This window comes from Dermacentor silvarum, chromosome 2 (genome assembly GCF_013339745.2).
Source record: "Dermacentor silvarum isolate Dsil-2018 chromosome 2, BIME_Dsil_1.4, whole genome shotgun sequence".
Taxonomy (NCBI): Eukaryota; Metazoa; Arthropoda; class Arachnida; order Ixodida; family Ixodidae; genus Dermacentor; species Dermacentor silvarum.
The window spans coordinates 97505961-97529880 of NC_051155.1; positions in this window are offsets into that span (position 1 = coordinate 97505961).

A 23920-nucleotide genomic window follows, 5' to 3' on the forward strand; every position below is an offset into this window, starting at 1 on the left:
CTTATGTCGCCAAGGCAGACAATCAACTAAGCTATAGATGTGCATTGAGCGTGCTTCGGGGACATGCCGTGGTTGTTCAAATAAGTAACACTCTTTAGCATACGGAATAATATGGGTTGCAACGGTGACTCATAAGGAAACTGAAGATCGAGGCACCTGTAAGACAATGCTGGGTTGAAAAGTGCGCAGAGCTTTGCGTTAATGAGTACGCAGAGCTCGATCTCTAAGAGAGATGCAAGAACAACAACAAAAAAAAACTTGGAGTACGCTTAAGCTTCGCCTTTAAGAGTGGAACGCGATAGCGTTATTGGACGCCGTTGACGCCGATACCGACACCGTTTTAGATGCGAAGCAGCTTATGGTCGGGGCTATGTCACTCCGTCCATCCCTCCCTCCCTCCATCCGCCGTGCGGCGTCCACACCCCTACTGCGCATGCGCGTCCTCCTCCCCCTCCTCTCCTTGTCTCATCTCCTCTCCTCTCCAACGCTCCTCTCATCTCCGGATTGCGCAACCAATGGCAACATCTGCGGCTCCGCGCGCGATAATGCGAAGCAGCTTAGGTTAGAGCATAGCCTCCTCTATAAAAGTATAGAGGAGGCTATGGTTAGAGGTGAGACGGTAGGCGCACCAGAGGCACCGGCAACAGTCACCAACGCCGCACGCGTTCGGTGCGAACGCGGGCAAAACGCCGATGGCGTCAACAGTTCGGCGCGTTGCTGGTGCTACTGCATGTCCAAGTTTATACAGCTGATAAAACTACCTTGAGTAGACCCCATGGCTGCTTCGCATACTACTCAGGTTTCCCCTACGGGAAGATGGTGCAATTTTTTTACTGTGACTGGGGCCCGATCAAAATTTAGAAAGGCTCGGTTTTCAACATTCCCCTCAATATTGCCCAGAATCAACGTACAGCAAAACAGCATCCGAATTAGAGGACGCTTAAGCTTCGCCTTTAAGAGTGGAACGCTATAGCATTGAAAGATCCCTGGCTGCTTATCCGGAATTTTTTCTCGTATATTCAAATTACAATCCGACGCTATCACGCCTGTGGGTTGTGATTGAGTTGTAATGTATCAATTTTCTGACGGATTTTACTTTGAGAAATTCATTTTTTTTTACTAACACCTTGCGCTACGCGGAGGGCCTGTGTGGTCGGGGTAGTTCGGGATGATGTGGTTCGGCATGATTATTTCTGCCAGACGCCGATGCTTAAGGCCGACGCCGGACTTTCTGCCTTAGGCCTTAACGCTATCGCGGTAAAATTCAACATTCAAGCGAGTCACGTGCAGAAGGTTGGAGCAGGAAGTATATACGGTGAACGGCTTGCAAGATGTCACTTGACCGTGGAAGCGCCAGCAATGTCGATAAACGACTGAGAAACAAAGTTAGACAAGCAATGCGCGAAATTAAAATTGAAGTGTACTGTTTACTGTCCAAGAGCTTCACCGTGGGTTAAAACCGTCTGTACGACGATGATTTCTGCAGCGTCTCAAATGACAGAAATGATGTGAGAGTACATCACCATTTCCCTGAGCATAATCCGAATAGCTTTTTTCTCACTTCTGCCTCGAACGCTGAAGTGTTTCTGTCTATCAGAATCTCCACAATACTAACGCTACTGATATTAATGGTCTCCATTTAAGACCAATCAAATCTGCTATGCATACTCTCACACCAATTCTTACAGAAATATGCAATCTTTGCCTAAATGTTGCACATATTGAAAATACATTTAACAGAACGAAGTGAACGAGGTTTCTGTGTTGAACCCGGAATGTAAAAAAAAAACATTTTGGTCGGCATTCTGTAAACTGCATTTCTCATATGAATCTACTTCCAGATCAGACAAGATGTCGTCCAACCATTGATTTCAATAAGTCTGGAACAAGTATTCAAGGAATGCAAATTGCTAAAGTCACAGTAGTATATAAAAATGACGATGAAAACGATTTTTCAAATTACAATCCGATATCAGTTTCGCCAGTGTTTTCTGAAGGCATTGAAAATTTATTCACTTCATGATTAACTGAATTTTGTGAAAAGTAGTCAGTTTTGTCTAATACACAGTAAATATTTTGCCCCAGCCTGTCAAGAATGCATAAGCTACTTGAATAAAAAAGTTGTCGCAGTTTCACCTGAAAGGCGAAGCATCAATTGCGATAGCAAATTTGTAGAGAGCTATGCGGAGTAATGATATTAGCTTTATCAGCTGTATGAACTTGGACATGCAGCAGCACCGGCAACACGCAGAACTGTTGTCGACGCCGTCGGCGTTTTGCCCGCGTTCGCTCAAAATGCGTGCGGCGTTGGTGACTTGCCGGAGCCTCTGATATAAATAGGCAATTGGTGCCGCAGCTAAACGTCGCCCCCCTCCCCCACGGCCTCTCGCGCGTCGGAAGAAGGCGCGTTTGCTGTACCATAGCCTCCTCTATAGAGGAGGCTATGGCTCTACATATATGGTGATTGTAAAGGAGGAAAGAGACGCCTACTTCTGCAGCCCTTAAGCGAGCACGGCGCAGAACGCGCGTTTGTTCTCCGCCGTGCGTTCACTCCCCGTGAAAGCGCGCGCCCCTCGCGCCCTTTCACTCGCACATACAGCGTTCGGCGCGCGGCGACGATTTCATCTCCATTGACGTCATACGGAACCTCTCGGCGACGGCGACGGCAGAAATCTGCTTTTGAGTGTCCATATAATTGCTATCGCAATAAAAGAATTCACATTGAAGACATTACAATTTATAGACTACTAACTCTTGCGATTTTCGTTTATACCTCAAAGGAATTTGATAGGCTTAACCATATGTCATACGTGCCACCGCGCTGAACATAATATAAAGTTACTTTAAGACCATCTACAGTGCATTGTAATCAACACGCACGGTCTATCTTCCTACCCTTTGGTTCAGGCGTGTCAGAAGGTTATATTGTAACGTAGTAGTGAGAGTGAAGAGAACAGTCATAAAACTGTGTATGGCGAAAGTGACTTTTTATTGGGCGAACCTGTGCCCACAAAGGAAAGCTACACTCAAAGCACAACGATAGCGGCGAACACAGTCGGCGATCGTCTAAATCTGTTCAGCGGCGAAACGCTTCGGCTTTTATACATGAGTGATCGAATGTTCCAGATTATTCCCTGGTGTCAGTGTGTCTTGCAGAAAGTTCTAGACAATTCGCGTCGGTCATAAAATCAGATAACATAAACGTCGGTGAAAACAGGCAACGGAAAGAAGCATCGATAACGTTCTAGAAACTTCCGATGCAGGCGTGTCCTGCGCCGAGCGATAACGTTTAAAATTTGTTAGCCGGTGGAAAGTGGCCACCGATGAAAGTTAAAGATGTATACCTGTCAATACCCTCCCCTTAAAAAGCATCGTCCCGATGCTACAAACGCGAAAGCAAAAACAAAACGACGCGTAATAAAGAAAAAAATTAAGTAACAAAGTACCTAAGCTCGTCAGCGGACGTAGAAAGCCTTGAGACGCACCACGTGGATGACTTCAGGTCGTGCGCGGCGTCGCTGCGATTTCGAAATGCCGTCTGGCACGACCTCATAGTTCAGTGCGCCAATACGTCGGATGATCTTATATGGTCCGAAATAGCGACGTAAGAGTTTCTCGCTAAGTCCTCGTCGGCGTATCGGAGTCCAGACCCAAACACGGTCGCCGGCCTGGTACTCGACGTAGCGTCGTCGAAGATTGTAGTGTCGGCTGTCGGTCCTCTGCGTGTTCTTGATGCGCAAGCGGGCGAGCTGTCGACCTTCTTCGGCACGCTGCAAATAGGTGGCAACGTCGAGACTTTCTTCGTTGGTGACGCCCGGTAGCATGGCGTCAAGCGTCGTTGCCGGTTTCCTTACGTAGACCAGGTTAAACGGCGCCATGTGCGTCGTTTCTTGCATGGCCGTGTTGTATGCGAAGGTCACGTACGCAAGGATGGCATCCCACGTCTTGTGTTCGACGTCGACGTACATTGCCAGCATGTCGGCGATGGTCTTATTTAGGCGCTCGGTGAGGCCATTCGTCTGCGGGAGGTAGGCGGTGGTCCGGCGATGGCTTGTCTGGCTGTAGCGCAGCATGGCTTGAGTTAGTTCAGCCGTGAAGGTCGTGCCTCTGTCGGTGATGAGGACTTCTGGGGCACTGTGACGCAGGATGATGTTCTCAACGAAGAATCGGGCTACCTCGGCGGTACTGCCTTTCGGCAAGGCTTTTGTTTATCAGTATCTATATGTATACGTGTCAATATATTAGGGCGTTTATTATTTACTATGTACAAATAACGATATTATCCAGGTCAGCTACTATGCAAAATTTGTTATCTATGCTGATGATATAAACATCCTCCTGAGCGCAACCGCTACTAAAGCAATAATACACCTGCTTAGGTAACGAATTCCTTAACAAACGTCATGACTTGAACATTGGTAACTCAATGTTCAAGTCATGAACATTGAGTTACCAATGTTCATTTCCAATTAAAACAAAGAAAACCAACGATGCTATGTTCCGGAGCAGAAACACGCCAATACATGGCCCTGTGAGTTTATTTATTTCTAGCAAACACAATTATCTGTGTATCTGATATGAAATCATTAGGAGCGATATTAACGCACACTTTCCTTGGAAAATAGACGGTCAGAACGTTCTTACAAAGCTTTCAATAGTCTGCGGCGTAATAATGAAATTTAGCTACGTTCTACTTAAAAAAAAGAAACGTTTCGAATTCATAACGGCCTTTTTTTTGCTGGACAATATGCATACTTAATATGGGGTGCAACCGCAATTAGCAATATCAAACTACAGTATATTTTATAAAAGAAAGCACTACGTACTATCACAAGAGATTCGTTACGGATCTCCCGCAAAATTTATATTCCAAGATTTTCGAGTCACTTCTCTTTACTCTCCTTACGAACACCTGCTTATACTCCACTGCATTACGCGAAAAAAGCCTAATCGTACTTTCCGGCAAGACATTGCCACACTCGAATGCTCACGCCAGCTTCGTCAATCCGTACCCTGGCATATACCCTTTAGTAGGACTGGTTATGGATGCAACAGACTGCAGCACCTTTCTTCCTTTACTCTAAAAAAATACAGCCATTAAATATTATTCCAAGTGCACTTATACCTCAAACGTGGAAACAGAACTCACTTAAAATGCACGAAGAATAAATTGTAACTTAAATACGCTTAAAATGCAGGAGGAAGAAATTTGCAAGATATGCGACGGTGGTAGTCCATAACACGCGCGCCTTTTGTTTTAGTTCTTTTCTACACATTTTGATTCCTTCTTTGCCGTCTTGATGCGATGCTGCCACTAATGTTACTTTGATTTAATTTTTCTTGTGCTAAATATACCGCATTACTGCCGCCTGACAACGCCATTTATATTACCTATATTTTACCATATGCTGATTTTCTTGGTTGGTGCCTTATCTTCTACATTTTCATGATTACTGTCATTCTTACGGCCCTTCATTATTTTCATCGTTGTACAACTCATCCAACATTATTTGCTTCCATTTTGTATTAAATAAAAGAAACACAAAGACAGTAACACTCACCGCTATAAATATAAATATCGCACTCCCAAATATCGCAGGCGAAATGGAAACATTGAGTGATTACCATGGGGGTTAAAAAAAACTGCTGGAATAGAACGCCGCCATATGATAGAAGACGCAAGATCAAACATTAGGTCAAAGCGAATGAAAAGAAGTGTATCCCTCATAGTCGCACTGATTTCGATAGGGCTAATTTTGCCGTACAGATACTGGCCAATGTGTATCCTTGTACAACAGGTTTTATGAAGTCTGAACGTCATGACACCTTTAATTGGAGTTCACGTCATTGATATTGTTACGGCGCAACCGAGAATGGCGCCAATGTCAGATGACGGAGATTTGACGTGTCGAGGTGTCGGTGGTCTCGACTGTCATCTTACTTGTATATCGTTGCCCTTCCTTGTAATCAGTGCGAATACCTCTTTATATGTAACTTCCGCAACATAACAAATTGGTGAGAGGTGCGGGGTACCCACAAGAGACAACAGCGGAGCTCCGCAGTGATGGTCACTTCTGACTGGACAACATGACGGACGAAACAGGACCGGAAATGGCATGTCCCACATCAACGCCTACTACCTTGACGGTTGTCTTGGCTCAGCCGCGGGATCCAGGAACGTTCTGAGGCACCGACCACCACGACGTGGAAGACTGGATTGCCACGTATGAGCGTGTAAGTGTCCACAATAAATGTGATACGACGATTATGTTGCTAACTTGGTGTTCTACCTACAAGGCACAGCGAAAGTGTGGTATGATAACCACGAGGAAGAACTTAACGACTAGGACAATGCAAGCAGGAGCTGAGAAACTTGTTCGGCCGTCTCGCCGGGTGGAAAAGCGACGCTAAGAAAGAACTAGCGACTCGCGTTCAGACGGCCACAGAATCATAGGTCTCTTACATCCAGGACTTGTTGGCTTTGGCCGAGTCAGACAAAGTTGGACATGTACTGAAGGGGATCGCTGACGATGCTTTCAACCTGCTCATGTGCAAAAATTCTGTGACAGTACGATACGTCATAAAAATTGTTGTGGTGTAGCTTTGGTTAACCCTGGTTGATAGCGAAAGCTTCACTGCCCCGGCTAGGCCCATTGTCGAGCTGTGGCCGGGGTGTGGTTTGACAATGATATACAGATATGTTTGCAGCGAATACAGTGTTTATTCATCATTTTTCATGCCTATGACGACACTACGGTGAACAGTAAAGTAGTGAGACTGCGTTGCAACTCGCAGCCGGCTTAACTCTACTCGGGCAACTGCGGCAATGTCTCCTTTCAGGGCTCCGTAAAGGCCTAAATATAGTCCGACGTAGCGTGAACGCGCGCACACGTTATGTCACGTTGGCGAGAACCACAGCGGCTATAGTCCGACCGATGGCTCGACGTACTGGCTCCGCCAACGTAACCGGACGCGCGGCCAATGCGCTCCGACGCGCCCGGCGTCTGATGACGCTTGCCGCGTGCCGATAACGTCGGACTATAAACGCGCCTTAACGCTCTCTTGTGGTTTGACCTCTAGCTCTCAAGATGAAAACTGTTGAGTCGCGCACGGCTGCCCGAGGTAGCGTAATGAAGCTTTCGCTTCAAAATATTGTCAACGCTTTGAGCAGGTCAAGAGCCGCCGCAATGCAACGCCGTTCGCACGTCTGCCGAACACAGCGGCGACATACTCTTGTGACGACAGGCTGGATATGCAGCGATCGTCATCATCAAACGACCTGACGTGAATAGTGCGGCGAGAACTTCAAGCCGTGGCTCCTGCAGCACCTTTTTCCCGCCCCAGTGAGCCAACCAACTTGCCTACAGTGACATTTGTGTAGACAATAGTCCGCGCAGAACTCGCTAATCTTGGAGCTCATTCTGTATGTGCTGGTGCCTCTTCAAAGCTGTCCAATGCTCCTTTTCCATCCACTGGTCAGTGGTATCCAGCATGCCACCGAAATCCGGCAGAGTGGCGAACCGTCTGCCAATCTGCCAGTCTATTTTGTCTGCCAGCGTATAGGTCATGTTGCTCGCCGTTGTAATAACCGCACTGTCTCCTCCCCTCGAAGGCCGCCATTCGCCAGTTATGACCCCGAACAGAGCCAGCGTCTTTACCAGCCTCCATTTGAACCGCAACAGCCAAACAATGACGCTCATGCCACTTTGAATGTCCCTCGTCGTCTTTCCGACGTCGCCAGTCCCGTTCGCCACCAGCTCGTTGAACATCCTCCCTATCACCGCAGGCTCGTCGTCCACTGTCCCCGATGCAGCCCCGACGCCTGTCTCCGGAAAACTAAGCAATGCAGCTCCCGGAGGTGACGCTGCAATGACGACTCGACCGAAAAACCCTCTGATCACTGTGCCGACCAAACAGAACTTGATGGACGTTGTAGTCGCTGGCATCAGTGTCCCAGCACTGGCACGCACGTATCCGTGATGAGTTCCCGATTGCACTGACGCCTGAAGAAAGTTCTCACACCCACTGCATCACGCACCCTCCGCGTCTTCGTCAGAGGAACGCCTACCGTGCTTGGCATGTGACCTACTCGCGTTGGAATCACGGGGCACCTAACCACTGTGTCGTTTGCCGTATTGAAACAATGCTCCTATGACGTAGATGTTTTGTCGTCCTATTTAGCCCTTTTTGACTGCGCGTCTAGTGTCAATTAGCTTGAGCTACCCCACGGCTGCTATAGTCCACCAGTCACACAGCTACGGTTATGCTCTGCCGAAGACATCCGCCTGTCGCCTGAAGCCACTACGTACGTCAGTCTAATGTCGTTTCCATCTGTTCCTGACGGCGTCTACGTGCTATGTCCAATCACTGACGTACTGCTTGAAAGGAGTTTGGTTGTTCCCGATACCGTGCCAACTATTACAGGCAATCAGACTTCGCTCCCTCTCCTTAATTTTAACGGCTCGCAACAGATAGTTCCCAGCGGCATGTCTTTGGGCGACATTTTGCCTGTCAACGATTGCGGGACATTGGCTTTTGACGCAGCAATTCCGTCGCCCTCTACAGGAGCCTCTCATTCACCGACTCTAGTCAAAGAGGAACTTAGCAAGATGATTGCACTTGATCTTCCTGCACAAGCTACTCACCTCCACCGTCTCTTGGAAACTTACCGCGACATTTTTTACCTTGACGGCCGCACTGTAGCCCAGACATCGGTGGTCACCCACCGTATTTACATCGGATACGCCAATCCGATACGCCGCCGGCCGTACCATGTTTCACATGCTGAATGACAAGTGATACAACGAGAAGTTGATAAGATAATCACTAAAGGCATTATCGAGCCATCTTGCAGTCCGTGGGCGTTCCCTGTTGTCCTTGTCAAGAAGGACGGCAGTTGGCGCTTTTGTATCGATTACCAACACCTCAACAAAATCACGCGTTAGGATGTCTACCCTTGCCGCGTATTGATGACACTTTGGGCTGCTTGCCCGGAGCGAAGTACTTTTCATCCATAGACCTTTTATCAGGCTATTGGCAAATCTCGGTAGATGACATGGACCGCGACAGAACTGCCTTCGTAACACCTGACGGCCTCTACCAAATCAATGTTATGCCGTTCGGTCCGGCAACTTTCAAAAGAATGATGGATTCCTTACTTCGCAGCTCTAAATGGTCGACATGTCTGTGTTACCTAGATGACGTGATAATCTTTTCACCAACTTTTGCGAGTCATCTAACACGTCTGTCGGCCATTCTTGCTGTTTTTCTACGCGCCGGCCTGCAGTTGAACTCATTCAAGTTCCTCTTTGGACGTCATCGAATTACTGTTCTTGGCCATCTCGTCAGTGCCGCTGGTGTTCAACCCGACCCAAACAAGATTTGTGCTGTCCATAACTTTCCTGTTCCATCCTCCACCACAGACGTAAGAAGCTTTGTCGGACTATGCTCGTACTTCGGTCGCTTCATCAAGAATTTCGCCGACACCGCTCGCCCACTTACAGACTTACATAAGAAGGACATTGCTTTCACATGGGGCCTTGCTAAGACCAAAGCCTTCTCCTCCGTCGTACGCTGGCTAATGGCTCCCCCATTACTGGCTTATTATGATTCATCTGCTCCCACGGAACTTCACAGCAATGCCAGTGGCTGTGAAGTTCCACCAGCCGTCGCGTCAACGACCGTACAGCGTCTCCGCCGACGAGCGTCGCGTCATCAACCACCAAGTCGACGATATGCTAAGCCGAGGCGTTATCACACCATCCCACACTCCCTGGGCATCTCCTGTCATTCTCGTTCGCAACAAGGACGGGTCTATTCGCTTTTGTGTTTACTACCGTCGATTAAATAAGGTCACGCGCAAGGACGTCTATCCTTTGCCGCACATTGACGATGCCCTTGACAGCCTTCAGGGCGCGGAATTCTTTTCGTCCCTAGACTTGCATTCTGGCTAGTGGCAGGTTTTAATGGCTGAAGCCGATCGCCAGAAAACGGCATTTATTACACCTGACGACCTATACGAGTTCAACGTGATGCCCTTTGGACTTTGCAACGCACCTACAACGTTGGAACGACTCATGGACAACACGCTGCGTGGCCTGAAGTGGACCATGTGTCTTTGTTACCTCGACGATGTCGTGGTTTTCTCGCCTGATTATCCGACCCACCTACTTCGCCTCAGACATGTTTTAACGTGTCTCACCAGCGCTGGCCTGCAACTGAACCTCAAGAAGTGCCGCTTCGTCGCGCGGAAGCTGACCATCTTAGGCCACACCGTGTCCAAGGACGGCGTTCTACCGGACCGTGCGAAACTTCGTGCAGTCGCTCAGTTCCCGAAGCCAACTAACGTCAAAGAACAATGCAGTTTTGTGGGCCTGTGCTCATATTTTCGGTGCTTTGTTCGCAATTTCGCATCGATCATGTCGTTCTTGACCCAGCTCCTACGCGGTGGCGCGGACCTCTCCTCCTGGTCCCCTGCATGCGACGCCGCGTTTGCTACACTGCATCGTCTTCTTACCTCTCCACCTATTCTTCGCCATTTTGACCCGACAGCTGCAACTGAGGTACACACAGACCCCAGCGGGGTCGGTCTTGGCGCCGTCCTCGCGCAACGCAAGCCCGGCTACTCCGAATACGTGGTCGCCCATGCGATTCGTATATGCTGACAAAAACAGAGGCCAATTACAGCGTAACTGAAAAAGAGCGCTTGGCTCTAGTATGGGTGCTTGGCAAGCTCCGCCCATTTGATCTAGTAACGGATCACCATGCGCTTTGTTGGCTCGCCAAGTTGAAATATCCATCTCGCCGCTTAGCACGTTCGACACTCCGAATCCAGGAGTACGATATTCGCGTCGTCTACCGCTGCGGATGCAAACACACTGACGCAGACACCCTGTCCCGTTTACCTCTACCACCAGACTCGGCTTGCGGAACCACTTGCGCTCACCCCCTGTCATCTCTTGGCCTTGACTTGATTGGCACCGACCGAACACCGCCGTGACCCGTGGATCGCTTCTCTTTTCGCCTATCTTTCTGGATCATCGACCACCCCTGTATCTCGATCCTTCCGACGCCAAGCTGCTCATTTCGCCGCTCGTGATCAGCTGCTCCACCGACGCAACTACGCTCCCGAAGGCCGTAGATGGCTACTAGTCATTCCCCGCAGCTTAAGATCCCAAATCTGCGCCTCTTTTCACGACAATCCGCAATGTGGCCATGCCGGAGCATTTAAGACATACGAACAGATAAGCCATCGCTACTACTGGCGGGGAATGTACACTTTTTGTACGAAAGTTGGTTCAGTGCTGCGTTGACTGTCAACGTCGCAAATTACCACATTTACGTGCGTCTGGCGCCTTGCAGCTGCTTCCGTGCCCTGGCAAACCCTTCGATCGCGTAGGCATTCACCTCTACGGCCCGCTTCCCATGACACCGGATGACAATCGGTGGATCATAGTTACTGCGGACCATTTGACACGCTACGCAGAAACTGCGGCTCTACCGAATGCTACAGCGCGGTATACAGCTTCTTTCGTCCTGCATCGCTTCATCCTTCGACATGCCGCACCTCGAGAACTCCTCAGTGATAGAGGTCGTACCATCCTCTCCGAGGTCGTCGAAGCTCTGCTTTCGGAATTTCACATTATCCATCGAACGAGCGCGGCTTACCATCCGTAAACTAACGGGCTCACGGAACGGTTCGCACTCTCGGTGATATGCTTGCGATGTACGTGGCATCTGATCATGGGAACTGGGGCCGCGTACTTCCTTTTGTAACGTTCGCATACAACACCGCGGTACAAGTTACTACGAGATTTTCATCTTTCTTCCTCTTATAGGGACGGGAGCCATTGCATACCCTCGACACTCTCCTTCCATACCGTCCTGACGCTTCCGAGTGACCACCTGTGTACGAAGCTGCCCGACAAGCCGAAGAGTGCCTCCAGCTCGCGCGAACCTTTACCTCACAAGAACAGCGCCAGAAGGAAGGCCACGCCGACTCGATGCCCAGTCCCACGTATACCCCAGGGTCTCTTGTATATCTGGCTGTTCCTTGGCAAACTCCAGGCCTTTCCTCAAAACTCGTTCCAAGGTACGAAGGGCCTTACCGCGTCTTGGAGCAAACATCCCCGGTGAATTTTCTCATTGAGCCACTTTCTCTCTCTGACGACATGCGCCGGCGTGGACGTGACCTTGTCCACGTGGCGCGTCTCAAGCCCTACCATGACCCTCTGCCAACAACCTCTTAGGTCGCCAGGATGGCTCTTTTTCTGCGGGGGCGATTGTGAAGAAGAAGACGCGCCTCCGTCCAGCGGCATCGCCAACGCTCGGCCCGCTCTGCTTGCGCTGTTGGTCGCTGGTGTCTTTGGTGACGGTGCTCCACGCTTTGGAGACGTTGCTCCCATGGCCTCGACGTTCTTGGAACTCGTAGCATCCTTGAAGGACACCGCCCACAAACCTCTTCTCAGGATGTTTGTTTTCCATAATTTGTTCGTTTTTGGACCGTACCTGGTTTTCCGGCGTAGTAGATAACGAGACAATTCATCATTGTCCGTTGGGGTGAATAAGTTTTGTTTATGTATCGTGACAAGCAGGTTCTTAATTTTATTCTGTCTGCCCGAAGAAGAGAGTAACGCTGAAATAATGGAGCTGTTTCAAGGTCTACAACAGCATGACTAAGCAAAAATGACAACGGCTCGGCGAAAAAAATATTACCACCCAAAATGCACTGCAATGGGTTCGGACATAGGCATTAAGGGAAGGAAACACTAAAGGCTGATGGTGGAAATCAGTCATGAGCATGACTCAACAAAAATGACAATGACTCAGAGAAAGAAGATTGACACTCAGAAATTACTGGAATGAGTTCGGACATGGGCACTAAGTGAAGGAAACACTAAAGGACGATAGTGGAAGTCGTAGTCATAGGCATGACTCAGCAAACTGACAACTGCTCAGCGAAAAAAGATTAGCACTCAAAAACCACTGTAATGGGTTCAGACGTGGGCACTAAGTGAAGGAAACACTAAAGGATGATGGCAGAAGTCATAGCCATGACCATGACTCAGCAAAAATGAGAATAACTCTGCGAAAAAAAGAGTAACACTCAAAAAAATGTCACAGTTTTGCCCTAAGGGCGAAGCAATGAATGCGATAGCAACACAGCAATGTCATACGAAGTAAGGTGAGCGGCTTTGGTAGCAATATGAATTGTAGTAAACATGAGCTGATTAAGTAAGCAGGTGTGCTGCGGCGTAAGTATACCGACATGAAGAGAGACTCGATGACCACGAGAAGGCGCGTGTGAAACGGTGGTTTTGATGAGAAGCGCTTCCCGTGGGCAGCGCGTGCGAAGAGACACAACTGTAGCGCTGCACTGCCGATCCGGGCAGCATTGCATGTGTAGCGTGCGTTGGAAAATGTGGCCCGACTATTACGAACTGAATGAACAAGCGTGGTGTGAGCGCGCACATACACGAAGAGATCACACTGAATGACAGCAGACAACGACTGTCAAAACGCTGGCAGCAAGCATACGCCGCAGCGGGCGAAGGTACGTGCGGTCTATCGCTTCAACGGAAACTGAGCGGCGAATGCACGGCGCATAAAGGTCAGAGCCCTGTGGAGATAAGAGACGGTGCGAGCGAGCGACGAGCGCTGTTGTTGGCAGAGAAGTGCGCCCCCCCCCCCCTTGCTCCCTCCGGCGCTCGCTTCCTGCTTCCTTGCTTGCGCGTGGGAGATTGAGTGCGTTCGCTCTCCGTGATAGCGCGCGTCCCCGCAGGCTTCCGCTCGAGCATACGGCGCGCGGCGAAGATTTTATCTATAGGGAACCTCACGGCGACGGCGACGACGACGGCGACGCCGACGGCAGAAATCCGGTTGAAGTGTCCATATAATTGCTATCGCAATAAAACCAATGTACTGGGTTTGGATGTGATACTAAGTGAAGGAAAAGGCTAAAGGTTGATTGTCGAAGGCATAGTCACGAGCATGACTAAGCAAAAATAACGATGAATCAGAGAAAAAAAAAGATTAACACTGAAATCGGTTTGGGCATAAATGATAGGTCATGACATGAATATCATGACATGCGTGTCATTTAGGTCATGAAACAGCCGTCTGCGCCTCGGTGCTCCCATGGTGGTTTCGTTGACTTGGTAGGCTCCCCTCACACTGCTTCGCATAACATCGATTCCGCAGGGCGTGGCATCTACCGGCTTTTTTATCTTTTATTGTTCAGGAGAGAGAGAGAGATAAAGTATGCATGAAAGGCAGGGTGGTTAACCAACGGTAGTTCCGGTTGGCTACCCTGCACGGGGGGAAGGAGTAGGGAGATAAAAAGACCGAGTGGTAGAGGGGGGGGAGAGAGAAAGAGACGAGCACAAACAAAGCTCGTATACTATATACATAGAGCGCTAGGAGGCGCCGTTTTTAAAGTCTGTCGTGAAGGCCCGCAGACCGCAGGAACCTTAGTAGCGCGAGTAAGGCCTTCAGCCCAGATGTTCTTTCGGAGCACTGACCTAAAGCTTTTAGTTGCCTGTGTGGACGATTGTACAATTTCTCCAGCACTCTACACACCACTTGTCTCTGCACTATAGCGCGGGCAGACACAGATTTGAGCGTCTCATCGCTGCTGCAAATGTCGCACATGGGGCTGTTGGCCATTCCAATAAGGAAGGCAAATGAGTTCGTAAATGCAACGGCAATCGATCAATTGGCAGTTACCAGCTTCCTTTGTTTTGAAGGCACTTACAGGAACTTTCTGGAGGGTACCCGGGCAGTGCTTCATTAAAGGGGACCTGAACCACCCATCGAGCTCGGTGAAATAACATAGTCCGCGGGTAGGATACGCTCTCGTTTCAAAAGACCCCATGATCCTCGCTCTTTTCTGTGTGCTTTATTTCGTAATGCACACGAATGCTCCCATGCACGGCTGCTATTGGTCGCTGCGGTCGGCTACACCGCAGCCACCGCGAGGTGCCGCCATGAGTCCAGTGGCTAAGCGCATTGCGGTTCACTGAGGACAACCGCGTTTGGCTTGCGTTTAGCGCTTCGTCCAAAATGAAATTTCAACTGCGCCCCACGGTAACGTTGCTGAGACGGAGCGTTGTGACCGCGCCCCACTCCGCCGTAGCCTTCGCTGTGCAAGGCATTGAATAAGGAAGGGGGAGCACAACGGAGGCCGTGTTTGATTGCCGATAACTCCACTTCTGCTGAACGCATTGACGTACTTTTTGCGGCAAAATGATTCTGAAATAGGCTATTTTCGCATCAAATGTATTTTTCCACTCCGATAAAAAGTTGTTTCATCATCATCATCCTCAGCCTGTAATTATGTCCACTGCAGGAAAGGAGGCCTTTCCCTGTGATCTCTAAATGCTACTGTCTTGCGCTAGCTGATTCCAACTTGTGCCTGCAAATTTTCTAACTTCATCGCCTCACCTAGTTTTCTGCACTCCTCGACTGCGCGATCCTTCTCTTGGTATCCATTCTGTAACTTTAGTGGTCCACCGGGATACATCCTACGCCTTACATGGCCTTCCCAGCTCCATTTCTTCCGCTTAATGCCAACTAGAATATCGGCTATCCCCGTTTGTTCTCTGATCCACACCGCTCTCTTCCTGTCTCTTAACGTTAGGCCTAACATTTTTCGTTCCATCACTCTTTGCGCTGTCCTTAACTTGTTCTCGAGCTTCGTTGTTAGCCTCCAAGTTTCTGCCCCATATGTGAGCACCTGTAGAATGCAATGATTGTACACTTTTCTTTTCAATGACAGTGGTAAGCTCCCAGTCAGGACTTGGCAATGCCTGCCGTATGCCATCCAACCCAATTTTATTCGTCTGTAAATTTCCTTCTCATGATCAGGGTGCCCTTTGAGTAATTGACCTAGTTAAACGCGCTCCTTCACAAACTCTAGAGGCTGACTGGCGATCCTGAACTCTTGTTCGCTTGCCAGGCCCTTGAACGTTATTTTTGTCTTCTGCATATTAATCTTTAACCCCACTCTTACACTTTCGTGGTTAAGGTCCTCAATCATTTGCTGTAATTCGTCCCCATTGTTGCTGAATAGGTCAATGTCATCTGCAAAGCGAAGGTTGCAGAGATATTCGCCGTTGATTCGCACTCCTAAGCCTTCCCAGTCTAAGAGCTTGAATACTTCTTGTAAGCATGCAGTGAATAGCATCGGAGAGATTGTGTCTCCTTGCCTGACCCCTTTCTTGATAGGTATCTTTCTATATTTCTTGTGCAGAACCAAGGTTGCTGTGCCATCTTTGTAGATATTTGCCAAGATATTCACGTATGCATCCTGTACTCCTTGATTACGCAATTCCTCTATGACTGCTGGTATCTTTACAGAATCAAATGTTATTTAATAATCTATCGAAGCCATATAGAGAGGTTGATTGTATTCCGCAGGTTTCTCTTTTGCCTGATTTATGACATGGATATGATCCATCGTAGAATATCTCTTCCTGAAGCCAGCCTGTTCTCTTGGTTGGCTGAAGTGAAGTGTTGCCCTGATTCTATAGGAAATTATCTTGGTGAATATTTTATACAATACTGAAAGCAAGCTAATGGGTCTATAATTCTTCAATTCTTTAACGTCTCCCTTCTTATGGATGAGTATAATGTTGGCATTCTTCTAGCTTTCTGGTACACTTGAAGTCGTGAGGCATTGCGTATAAAGGGCCGCAAGCATTTAAAGCATGATATCTCCTCCACCTTTGATTAAATCGTCTGTTATTCAATCTTCTCCAGCAGCTTTTATTCTGTTCATATCTTTCAAGGCCCGTCTAACCTCATCGCTAGTTATAGAAGGAGCCTCTGTATCATTTTGATCACCACTTAGAATGAAAGTAGCTTGGCTGCTCTGGGCACTGTAAAGGTCAGTATAGAATTATTCCGCGGCTTTTACTATGTAATCGAAGTTGCTGATGATATTACCCTGCTTATCTTTCAGTGCATACATTTTGCCCTGTTCTATGCCATGCTTTCTTCTCACTGATTTCATGCTGCGTCCATATGTTACTGCTTCCTCAATCTTATCCAAGTTATAATTTCGGATATCCCTTACTTTTTTATTGTTGGTCAGTTTCGACAGTTCAGCGAATTCAATCTGATCTCTCGAGTTTGACACTTTCGTGTTTTGTCGGGTGGTGGCGTAGAGCAGAGGTAGAACAACCGGTTTCTAACTGAAGGTCGTAAGTTCTAATCCTTCTCCAGTCCACTACATTTTCAGGCATGGAGTGGCTCCTGACAACAGAAAAAATGCTTTAGGGCCCCTTTACACTATATGTGGAGCAGCGCGCAGTGTTATCCCTCATACGTCAGACGCGCGCTTGCGGAAGAGGACGCCACTGTATGTCCTCGCGCCCAGTGAACCTCTTCTTCTGGACTTTTATAATTGCAATTACTCGATTTTGATACATTTGTTATGTGACCAAATGCTACACAATACGCAATGCATGCTATGTGAGACAGCGATTATACAGATAAGGAAACCTGTTCAACCCACCGTGCTAAAAAATACAGCAGCCTGCAGTATATCGCAAGCATCAGAGGTGACTAAATTACAGCCCTCCGACTGTAATTTAGTTAGCTAAAGCATAACTGCGAGTCGGCCTAGTTGGAACAGATTCAATAATTCAAATTCCAAATCCGCTTTCATTCAATACAACTAAGAAGCTTCGATATTCAAGCGACGTACGTGAAATATGATAAGAGACGCATGATAATATGATACGATAAAACACCACCACTACTACTGCTACTAGTACTACTACTAGCTTCTAACTACTACTACTACTACTAACTACTATCTACTACTACGCGAGCAGCAACACAATTTACATCTCGTGGTCACTATAATCGCGGTAAAACAAAGTCCTGTGTAGTGTATTCGCAATTGAAACGGTCGGTCCAATAGCTCAATACGCATTGAACGTGCTTTTACACCTGCCGTCGCACGTCGCAGCTCGCACTGCAGCCTCGTGGGCGAGGAGATCACGAACATCGTCGAGGCGCTCGACAACGTACCCGAGCTGCTCGAGCTGCTCGAGAAAAACGCCCTCCTGCACCACCACATAAGGGGAGTGACGCCTGCGCATTTCGCCAGCTTCGGTCAGGTACTCGTGGACGTGCTACATGCCAACCACGAGGATATCATGACGACGACCACCGAGGAAGCCTGGAAAAAGTTTTTTGAGGTGGGTTGAAAAAAAAAACCTACAGCACGTATGTTCCTTTGTTTAACCCTTTTTATTGGCGTTACACATACACTTTAATATGTAAGGGTAACATCCATGAGAGAATGTTCTGCTTGCTATAGTGGCTGAAATGTCGAAACACAAAGTTGCGGAATTCTGGGACTTTCCGTCTGAATTTCATTCGCAGGCATTGCAGTCTTGTTCTATGTCACGAACACGTGGGACGCATACAATAAAAGAATGCATCATATACTATTTGTAACATATTGCGGGGAAGCAGACCGCTAACTTCTTAATGGGCGGAAAGAACAAATGGCCATGCGTTTACACAAGCAGTAGCCATTATGAATCTGCTGAAGGGCATCGAAGCAGTACCGCAGACAGTGCGTCGAGCGCGATGTACGCAAGCCACGCAGTGTATGAAAGTAAAAGTAAACTCAAAACCTTATTTTATGGTTTTTATACATTGATAACAATTTAGAAAGGTTAAGTTTCAGTTTTAACTCGATTTTAACGCGAAACATTTTTTTTTCTTTTAGCACTTTTTTTGTCATTCATAAAGACAACAAACAATGACACCAAGGACAACATGTTAGAAAAAGCTTGTACTGGCCAAGTGAATTAAAGAAATTATAAATTATCGTCAGTGAAAATGGATGAAAAAGCTTCTCGTTCATTGCACAACGAGGGTCTCGAATCCGGCAACATTGATGCCTTAAGGTAGCATGTGTGAGTTTATTGAACAGTTGTCATCACCGAAAAGCTCAAGCAATCGTGATGCCTGCGTCAGAAAGGATGTTCCATATCCGCCGCCAAGGTTTGTGAGTGGTGGCGCTGGCTAACGCTAAAATAGCATGGAGAGTTGCAAGAATGAGAAGAAAGAAATTAGAATGGAAAATCTGTACGATAACACAAAGGCGACTGCCTTGCTATTTGAAGCTCGAGGTGGTTGCCTAAGGACAAAAACATACGGGAGCAAATATTCGGATCCAGATTAGGCATGTGGATGCTGCATCCAAAATCCGGAGACCACTCAACACATCCTAATGGAATGTGAAGGGATTCAACCAGTAAGAACAGTAGGTAATGTAAAGCATCCAGAAGCGATTGGGTTTAAAGTGGACGGAAGTATCAACCGGTTAGCAGTCGAGATAAGCAAGAGACGTTTAGAGTGTTGTTGGAAATAAAGCAGGGAAGAGATTGATTCGACCTGATTTGATCTCTTACAGTCATAGGTAGCGGTACAAGGCAGATTTTAAGAGAAAAAAAAAGAATTATGCAATGGTGTATAAAGATGCTAGACAAGAACATGTATAGCATACCTGATTAAATCAAGCAAGATAGGTGACTATTTGTCACTGCCCCGTTTCAAAGGGGATGCCATTAAATCTTCATCAGCATCAAAGTTAGTTCTAGCAGTAAAACATAAATAACCCAGAAAGTAACTGTGAAAATGACATCACAGTAGCTCAATTGGTAAGAGCATCGCACGCGTAATGCGCAGACGAGGGATGAGCATGTAGTTTTAACTAAAGCCCAGAGGGGCTTTAGTTTTAACGCGATAGCCTTAAAGCCCCCCCCCCCCCCCCCTGTCGCAGAGTCTGACGAGTAAATGTGATGAGTAAATTTATTTATTTATTTATTTATTTATTTATTTATTTATTTATTTATTTATTTATTTATTTATTTATTTATTTATTTATTTATTTAGAAATGCCATATAGGCCCAAAGGGTATTTAGACATGGATGTTTAGTTTTTACAATGAAAGCACAAGCAAACTCGCAAGGAACAGACTTGCAAAGCAAGCGAACAAGAAAACGCCAAACAATGAATTGCAAAATACAAACGAAGGTTCCAACGCAAGTGAACAAAAGAAAAAACGCAACACAACACAATATGTTTGCGAAATAAGCAGTAAAAGAGCGTTTGACTGCAAGTGAAGAATAAACGCAACGCATCGCAAAACAAACAAAGCCAACACAAACGATGAAACCATGTTACAACGTTATTGCAATAAATGTGCATACCTCAAGTTTTTGGCCAAACGTATTCAGGTTATTATCACAGGCGATATCATCGGGGAGATCATTCCACACGCGGATGGCTTCTGGAAGTTCGGATGTGTTAAAAGCCTTTGTGTTACCGACGATGCTCGTGAAGCTCGGGTGATTATGTAGCCTGCGAAGGGGGCGTTCAAGTTGTAACTAGGATATTTCGTTACTGCAGACGTACTTGTGAAACAGGCATAGGAGAGACATTGGATTGCGAATGGCCAATGGTTGAAAGGAATGATCCTGCTTGAGCTGAGTCACACTGGAATAATTATCATATTTCTTTAGAATGTAACGGGCGGTTCTGTTCTGTGTTACAGAAGGAGTGGTATATATATATATATATATATATATATATATATATATATATATATATATATATATAAACGGCGCCGCGGTAGATCCATTGGTAAGAGCATCGCACGCGCAATGTGCACAGACGAGGGTTCTTATTCCACTGGCGGCCAGCTGCTTCTTCATCCACTTTCATTTTCCGTCATTAATAATCTGTTTAAGTCAGCAAAGAACAACGGGTAATATCCCCCTATTCTGTCCTTGGTGTCATTGTTTTTTGGCTTCTTAAGAATAAGACTAATAAAGGTCGGGTCCCTCGGTTGCTTTTCTTCTCGTTCACACACACACACACACACACACACATATAATATATATATATATATATATATATATATATATATATATATATATATGTGTACAGGGTGTTTCAGCAAACACTTTCAAAAGTTCTTAAAGGTTGCCTGTGGCAGATAGCACAATTCTAGTTCATGAGCTGGTCTACTCGAAGAGGCGGACAATACTTACACAAGAAATTGAAAAGCATAATCTAATAATTAACAGAAATTCACTAATTAAGTTTTTAACTAATTACCTGATGGCCCATATTGCAATTTACAAACTGTAGCCATGGAGTTCACAAGGCGGATCCACTTGGAACAAATTCTCGGGATGACACCAGTTTCGAGATAGTAATTCCCGAACTTTGCGGAGAAATGCATTGGCGTTCCAGTTAGGTTTTTAACAAAACGTTGCTTTATGCATTGAAGCACAAAATTAAATGGAACGCCAATGCATTTCTCTGCAAAGTTCGGGAATTAATATCTCGAAACTGGTGTCATCCTGAGAATTAATATATATATATATATATATATATATATATATATATATATATATATATATATATAGTATAATAATATAATATAATATATTATATTATAATTAATATAATATATTATATTATAATTAATATATATATATATATATATATATATATATATATATATATAGGTGTGTCTGTGCGCGTGCTACTCTGGTCGCCACCCGATGAGGGTCGCCCCTCCACAGAAGGGAAGCCCTGCATCAATGAGATATTCCTCTCTGTCGCTGTCAACGCATGCGTCATTCAACCCACTGTCCGTTCTCCATGCAGTTCGTGGTGCTGTTTATAACTACCGCGTATGACAAAGCCAACAAGACCGTGAGGGGCTCAACCGGAAGTAGCTACAAGTTGGCCACAATGTCTACGAGCGATGTCCAGCAACGTGCAGGGTCAGGCCCTTCAACGGAACCGGACAAAGCAACTGCTTCAGATGCGACAGCTACGGGAGCTGCCGCGCGCAGGGTCAGCCTCACCGATGGCAAAAATGCAGGTGAGAGCAATCGAGACCGTGCATGGCAAAATATGTTTCACGAATTGAGACATGTTAATGAATAGGAAAAGTCGTACACGAAGTAGTACAAAAATAAGGAAGACGACAGGACAACCGTTCGTCCACCTGTCTTCATTGCTTTTGTCATATTTTCTGTTCGTCTTTTCGTATAGAAAGTATGCCTTCTTTTGCAAATAAGAGGCTCCTAGTTCGGAGCATGTCTGCTGCAGCAACGCCTTGGAGATTTTGTGGCCACCACCAGCAGAACAGTGCCTGGAGGTTATTCACCTCTCAGTGCGTTCGAACGGCTACACCTAGACTTCTTGCGGCGCATTCGTAGGATATGAAGAAACCTGAGCTTGTCGGGATCATTTATATATGCTGAAACAGAAACGGAAATGATTTTGTTTTTATTTAGCGCCCACTGGAATGCCTGCCAGCTAAAATCGAACGATTCACCCCATGCTCAACTATTGACAGTAAGAACACGCATGCAACATTGAAAAGTCGAAACGTGAACCGCGGCGCTTTTCTGGAAAACTTATTCTAACATTTTTTAATATTGAATAGAAATGCGATATTCAGCAAAATAACCTATCGTATAAACGAGTAGGTGTATTGTAGCAAGTGTTCTTAACTGCTTACGTTTCAATTTATTCTTATTATTTTGCTACAAGGATTCTGCTGCCAATAAAGTATTATTCAAAGAAAATTACTCAATAAAAAGACAAGAAGAATATGGAAACGGTTCTCCGAAATACCAAGAGACTGTAGAACAGTACTCGCTAGAAATACTTGTGTATTCGTACAGAAGCATCGGTAGGTCGGACGGCGTCGATGGCGTTCGCGACCGCTCCATGCCACCTAACACGTCCCGGACGTGACACGTAGTCAGTAGGCGGAGTCAAATGAGCTCCTGCCAGAGCATAATTACATCAAATATTATAACACCTGCGCCAGACGTCACGAAATCTCCGGTGTCCTTGCAAGTACTGAATGCTGGGAAAGTTGGTATTCCATACTGACGAAGAATAGCGCGGAAAAAAAAAACGAGCACGATAAGGAAAGACGATACGAGCGCGGACTGGCAACAATAGTTTATATTCAGAAACACATTTACAAACCATGGCCCAAACACGTGGAACAGCTTAAATGATAAGGGCTAAATAATCAATTTCTAGCTTAAGCCCCGTCAAAGAGAGCCTCGCAACGCACACGTCACCGGACTTGTGAATAAAAAATGCTTCAGCAAGCTCCCATGCAGTCCCGTGTCTGCCTTGACAGCACCATAGTTTCATTCAGAAACGGTATACACTTACATTTTTTGCAGTGTAGTCACAGATAAGGCGACGGCTGCCCTTTCAATGAAGCTCTGTGGTCCATTAATCGGTTATTCGAACACCATCCCGTTTGGCCGCTGTACCACTTCTTCTTTCTGGGGTTTTACGTGCCAAAACCACTTCTGATTATGAGGCACGCCGTAGTGGAGGGCTCCGGATGAATTTAGACCACCTGGGGTTCTTTAACGTGCACTACAACGCAAGCACACGGGCGTTTTGGCATTTCGCCTCCAGCGAAATGCGGCCGCCGCGGCCGGGATTCGATCCCGCGATCTCGTGCTCGGCAGCGCAACGCCTTAGCTGACTAAGCCACCGCGGCGGGTGGCTGTACCACTTCCTGCAGGACAGGGGAATGTGATACAGTGTACCCTCTTCACACTCAACCAACCTGTAACGGTGTTTAACGTCACAACACTCCATTTTTATGTGTCGCCTTCAACCTTTCTTTCTACTCCAGCGAATATCCGGCCCAACTTGTTTCTTGCGAGAAGGACATTTACACCGAATTGGCTTCCCACCTTCTTGATGAGGTGATACAAGGCGTGCAGATATAGAATTCTAGGGACAGGCTTTTCTTTGGAGTTAACCTCTTTTGTCATTCACCCTTTGCTTCCAATTTTAACATCTTCAGTAATCTTAACACCGAGAGAACCCGAA